Source organism: Equus przewalskii, chromosome 21 (genome assembly GCF_037783145.1).
Source record: "Equus przewalskii isolate Varuska chromosome 21, EquPr2, whole genome shotgun sequence".
NCBI classification, from domain to species: Eukaryota; Metazoa; Chordata; class Mammalia; order Perissodactyla; family Equidae; genus Equus; species Equus przewalskii.
Window position 1 is genome coordinate 31232176 of NC_091851.1, and position 6000 is coordinate 31238175.

General features: G+C 46.3%; 1 protein-coding gene across 4 annotated transcripts in view; it reads right to left on the minus strand.

Annotated features, from left to right (window-relative positions):
- Positions 1–5638, minus strand: part of CHD6 (chromodomain helicase DNA binding protein 6) — a 203103-nt gene extending 197465 nt beyond the window's left edge. For 2 of the 4 annotated variants that reach the window (XM_070589234.1, XM_070589238.1), the window contains exon 1: positions 5358–5638. The gene's annotated coding sequence lies outside the window, so the exon portion shown is untranslated. Of the gene's footprint in view, positions 1–2211; positions 2263–2716; positions 4559–5357 lie in introns of those variants that run through there. The other 2 variants (XM_070589236.1, XM_070589235.1) reach the window with 2 other exon arrangements.
- Between the last annotated feature and the right edge of the window lie 362 nt (positions 5639–6000).

A 6000-nucleotide genomic window follows, 5' to 3' on the forward strand; every position in this document is an offset into this window, starting at 1 on the left:
TCCCACTCCAACTTTTACTCTTACCAGGCTGCCTGGGGAGGGCAGGGAACAGCTTTCCAAGTATAATAATAAGGCAGGGAAGAATTCTGGGGATGACCCTTGCCTGGATCTGCCCAGAGGGAGAAGAACTACTTCCCCACGCCCAGGCCAACTGATCCGGATTGAGACTGCAGGACCTTCTAAAGGGCAAAAAAGGTCCAAAGAAGTCAGCCTCCAGGCAAAATATTTTGCTCATACAAAACAATTGCTTTGGAATGACCTAAATCAATGATCCTTAATATTGTTTTTGCATGCGGGTAGGAAGAGACAGGGAGGAGGGGAAAAGGAGGGTGGGAGTCACAGATACCTTTGAGAATCATAAAAAGCAACCGATTCACTTCCCATAAAAATGCACACACAAACAGTGTTTTGCATACTATTTTGAGGAGTTCATAGACCAGCCAAAGAGTCCCTAGGAATGCATGAATCCCAGGATAAAAAGCATCAACCTAAATAGGTAGAAACTGAAGGTCAATGTTACAAGACTCAGACCTTCTTTTAACCTGAAGCCTGAACTTTTACGTAAAGACAATCTTAGAACTAAAAGATATAGAAATTCCAAAAATAAAATACTTTGGTCACATACTGTACAAGAAAATCCAAAATATATTAAAAATTTACTGATAAAATATTTGATCCAGGGGCCGGCCTGGTGGCACAGCAGTTAAATTCGCATGTTCCGCTTCTTGGCGGCCCGGGGTTCGCCGGTTGGGATCCCAGGTGCGGACATGGCACCACTTGGCAAGCCATGCTGTGCCAGGCGTCCCACACAGAAAGTAGAGGAAGATGGGCATGGATGTTAGCTCAGGGCCAGGCTTCCTCAGCAAAAAAGAGGAGGACTCGCAATAGTTAGCTCAGGACTAATCTTCCTCAAAAAAAAAAATGATTTGATCCATAAAATTAGGTCAATGAACCATCCCTACAAGAATCTTTTAAAAAGTAGAAAAACAGAAATCTCCCTCTGCTTGTTTAGAAAATTTAAATATGTATTCATCACTTCGTATTTATGTTCAGATTCGTGTCTTGAAGTTACCTTAAAATTCTACTTCCCAGTATTCCTGAAATTTTCACATATTGTCTTAGTATGTTAAGTTCTTCTGAAAAAGCGGACAAAAGCACCATGGAAGTCTATTCAAAAAATGGAAAAATCAATTTTTTCCTTGCTAAAAATTTTAAGTCTTTCATTATGACTATAAAGAAAAAATGTTCATCAATTAAAAAAAGAAAACATTCCTCAAAATAGGAGCTATTTATGACATAAACATTACCAAAGATTCTAAAGGTCTCAATGATGGCAAATGACATAAAGAATAAATGTAGAAGGATGTAAACAATCACTATTACCAACTATAAAAACCAACTAATGTAAGTACTACAAGCAAAAACAAACATTTTTCTCTGGATTTTATGCAAATAATTTAGTTCAGAAATGGGAACAGAGATGGATATTTTAAAATAACTCCATTTCACTACCTTCAGGACTTTTATGGAAGTAACAGAATTTCTCATGAGGGTAACAATGCTCCCACAAAATGAACATTTTGGCAAGGAAAAAGTGACTGCACTCTCCCTCTGCACTTCACAGCTATTACTGTACCAGGCTACCCCGAACTCCAAGTGCCCCAGGAAGACCACTCCTACGCTATGGAGACAGGGAAAAGGGTGCCCGCACTGTATTCCAATTTGCCTCCTCAGTGACAAATTCTTGAAATAGAGAAGTAAAAATGGACGCATATGTGGAAGAACTTAGGCAAAGTGTATTAGTTAACCTAGCACCATACCACGAAAACAGGAGAGCATGCTCCAGCATTTGAAGAAATCTTCAGAGAAGACTGTTGATGAAAAGAATATATGCTTTGAATCCAGATGACCTGGGTTCAAATGCTGGCTCTAACATTTACTAGATTTATGGCCTTGAATAAGTTACTCCATTTCTCTGAGCTGCAGTCCAGCCTCACGAAGGAGCTATGAAAACAGAGATATTTTCTCATCTCTGTAGACCTAGTACCTGGCTGCATGCTGGACACACACCGGGTACTCATTCAATGCTGGTTCTTTGCTTCCCTCACAAGTATGTCACATTCTACTGCAAATAAAAATGTTCTCTAGGGAACAGATATCTAAGCTCTAGCTATTACTTTATGTCTTTCAAAGAGTTTTCAATATAACAACCTGGTACAGGAGAATGCACGCAGTCCCACGGAATTCACTGCAGCTCTTCACCTGAATTAAACAAAAGCTTTGAATGACGGATGGAAGTATAAAGAGGACCACAAATTATTTATTAAAAATAAAATTATTTCAGGGGGCTGGCCGAGTGGTTAAGTTCGCGTGCTTGGCTGCAGGCAGCCCAGTGTTTCGTTGGTTCGAATCCTGGGCGCAGACATGGCACTGCTCATCAAACCACGCTGAGGCAGCATCCCACATGCCACAACTAGAAGGACCCACAATGAAGAATATACAACTACGTACCGGGGGGCTTTGGGGAGAAAAAGGAAAAAAATAAAATCTTAAAAAATAAAAAAATAAAATAAAATAAAATTATTTCAAACCTTGCCATACTGGGGTGACGAAAACATAGTCTCCTCAATTGATTTAGATACTGTCACTGTCCTAGATAAAGTCATTGTCATATACCAAAGTTATTTTTGCAGGTAGAATCCTTGAATCCTAATACCTGTTCGAAACAGTTCAGAACGTGTGTGGTCCATGTGTGACTCCATTTGGTCATTACGAATACAAAGTCTTTCCATGAAAGTTGAAAAACATAGGCACCTACAGTGAGAATCAAGCCCGAGGTTGTGGAATCCTTTTCCTTCATGGCTTAACACAGGAAGACATAACCACAAACTCTGCTTGGGGCAAAGGCATACTTCCAAGAAAACTGAAAAACTTCATTGAAACTTCTACAAATCGAAGAGATCTCCAAGACACAGCCCAACGGCCTGCTGTTTCTGATAGGTTTTCTGTAATATAATGGCAAAAATCCCAAATGTGATCTGGTTTCTAAAGAGATACAATTCTGCTTTAGATTTTCTTTGGTATTTGAAATAGTTATAAAAAAAGTTAATCAATAAATACAAAAAACTAACTGCCAAAAGATTTCCAGAAATGCAGCAGTGTTAGTTGTGGCTCTCCCATTTCACTTCCACCTGGTCTTTCAACTTCTTGCGTGGTTTGCATGAAGTAATATACTGATGGGTTTAGAGAACTTCCAACTATACTAATAAATTACAAAAATAACTATAAAGATATAGAATATTAAAAAGTTGTGGTAAAAGTGATCCTACTGAAAGAGTTTGCAGTGCTATAACAACAGAAGAGCTAAATGCAAAAAGCAAAGAAATAATTTCAGTATAAAAAATCCAACCCCAGGCAGGGTGAGATACCACGATAAGACACAACAAATTTCACAACAGATCTTGATTTACTTTGCCCATGGCCAGACTAGAGCAAGAACAGTAACACAGTCTGGTTACTTTAAGAGAAATTCCAAAGTTTGCAAAAAGGAAAAAGAAAAATCGTAAAGGTTAGCTTTTAATAATCCATTAATCAAGAAAAAAGTTTAAGTAATTCATCATAATTCATCTAGGAAATCTGCCCTGGGACAGAAAGAAGTCCAAAATTAATAGTTTTACCACTCCATATTTTCCCAGGCCTTCGGTTACAGTCATGCATTGCTTACATGAAACCACCTGTTCCGGTTGGCATAAACCATGTTACTTGACAATTCATGCCTAATCATTTTACCATACATGGATCTCAAGTCTTTCTATTGCCAGAGAGCCACAATGTTCACAAAAACTCTCCCTGAGGTTGCCAACATGATCTTCCAATTTGGCTTACCAGCAAACCCTACTGTTCCATACACAGTCAACGGGTACAGATCTCCAGTAAGAAAGCTCACAATTAGCCTTGGGAGTACAGCAGAGCGGTCCCTTGTCCTGACTTTTCTAAGGTCCACAGCATATCCCCATAAATTATGTTGAAATTTGGGGCCTATTGGGATGGTATGCCTATACGCCATTTGAAAAACAATAATCCAATCTCAGGCAACACTGCAGACACTACAAATTGTAAAAATTTTAAAATCTGTACTTTCTCTGTTCACAGGTCTGTTACACCAGAAATGAGCAGTTTTGAGAAGGTGGGAAATAAGGCATACACACAACCCCAAAGATGCCTGGAGATGACAAAGATTCACTAGAAACCTTCGTCAGATTACTAATAGTCCATAAACCCTAATTTGGAGAACAGGGGCCTACAAGTTCAAAATTGAATTATACCGCCTTATTAAATCCCACACTACGGAAACCACAGCCACATCAGTCATAACTAGAACTAGAAATACTTTATATACACAAATATAAGTGCCTGCTTATGTATTTTTAATTGGATCAAATAAAACTGAAGCTGCAAACAAACTCCAATTTCAATTACCGCACTACTGAGGGGATTTCCTAATAGCGTCTTTTTAAAAACCAAGTAACTGCCAACCCTCTGCACACATCTGACAGGCATGTCCCTGGAAATCTGGGAACAAGAGACTCCGTTACTTTTCAACAGCGAAGGAAATAAATACCCTGAAGGGAACAGATTTCTTTTTTTTTTTGAAGCTCAAACAGGCAATCTAATAACGCACAAAACTTGGCTGCGGGGTTGCTGCACACCTCTAGGGTTCCAATTTTCGGGGCGAGTGCGCGCTAGTGCGTAAGAAGGGGGCGGAGGGGATGCGCGCTCCGAGGACGCGCCGGGGCCCCCGCCCCCTCCCGGAGCAGCCGCCTGGCACCAGCCCACCCTCCTCCACCCCTGCAAACAGACGCAGGACGCCAATAGAGCAACTTCTCCGCGGGGGCGGCGGCGGGAATGGCGGTCACCCCCGCCCCCCCACAGCACAGCGCGGCCCGACCAGGGGTCCCTCCTCAGCCAGGCCCGGAGGGGCCTCCGCACGCCCCGCCCCCGCCCGCCAGGCCCCGGGCCGGGGGCTGCCCGGACCCCCGCCCCTCCGCGCGGCCCGCAGCGGCGCGCTCCCAAGGACGGCCGCCCGGCCCGAGCGCGGCCTGAGCGCGAGCCGGGCGCGACGGAGGCCGGCCCCTCTCCTCAGGCCTCAGGCCGCCGCCTGCCCTCCGCCAGGCCGCCCGCCGCCGGCCCCGCTCGGACCCCGGCCCGGCCGGGCCTCGGCGCTGCCGCAGCCCCTCATCCCGGCTCCATTCATAGGGGCACCCCAGCCCGGCCGGCGGGGCGGGGCCGGGGACCCGCGGACAAGGCCGGCCCGCCGAGGCCGGGGAGGAAAATAAAAAGTTAAGAGAAGAACTTACCTAAAATGGCTCCTGCAGCAGCCAAAATACAAACAGCTATTATTTGGTGAAGTTTAGCTCAGACACCCTGCAAGGACACCCTAACCCGGCTCGGGTCCGCCTCCCCTGCCACGCCATTGGGCTTCGCCGGCCCCAAACACAGACTCATTGGCCAGCCTGGCTGCCGCTCAGGCAGAAACCCATTTCAAGCTTGCTTGCAGGGGCGAGTAATGGGCTCGCTCCATTGTGCTCGTATTTGCATGGATGTGATCGCGGCGCTGATTGGTCGGCGCCGGGGCCGCACCGCCCCCTGCCTCGCGCCCCCCGCCTTGGAGACGCCGCTGCGCGCGGCCCCGCCCCCCGGGACAGAGCGGCGGGGCCACGGGGGCGGGGCGGGGCCGGGGTCCTGCGGGCCGAGGGGCGGGGCGGGGTCTCGCACGCCGCAGACCGCAGGCAGGGGGCGGGGACCTGGAGCGCGCGGGTGGGGCGGGGGTTCAGCCCTAGGTGGAGGTCGCGCAGGTAGCGGGCTAGCAGTCTGGAAGACCCGGGGCTGGCTTCTCCCGGTATGAGAGAGGCTGTGGCTGGGGTCCCGCGAAAGAGAGATTACTCTAGGGCCGAGGTTCTCTAGGCAGAAGCGAGGAGAGGCGAGGGTCCTGCAGGTAGG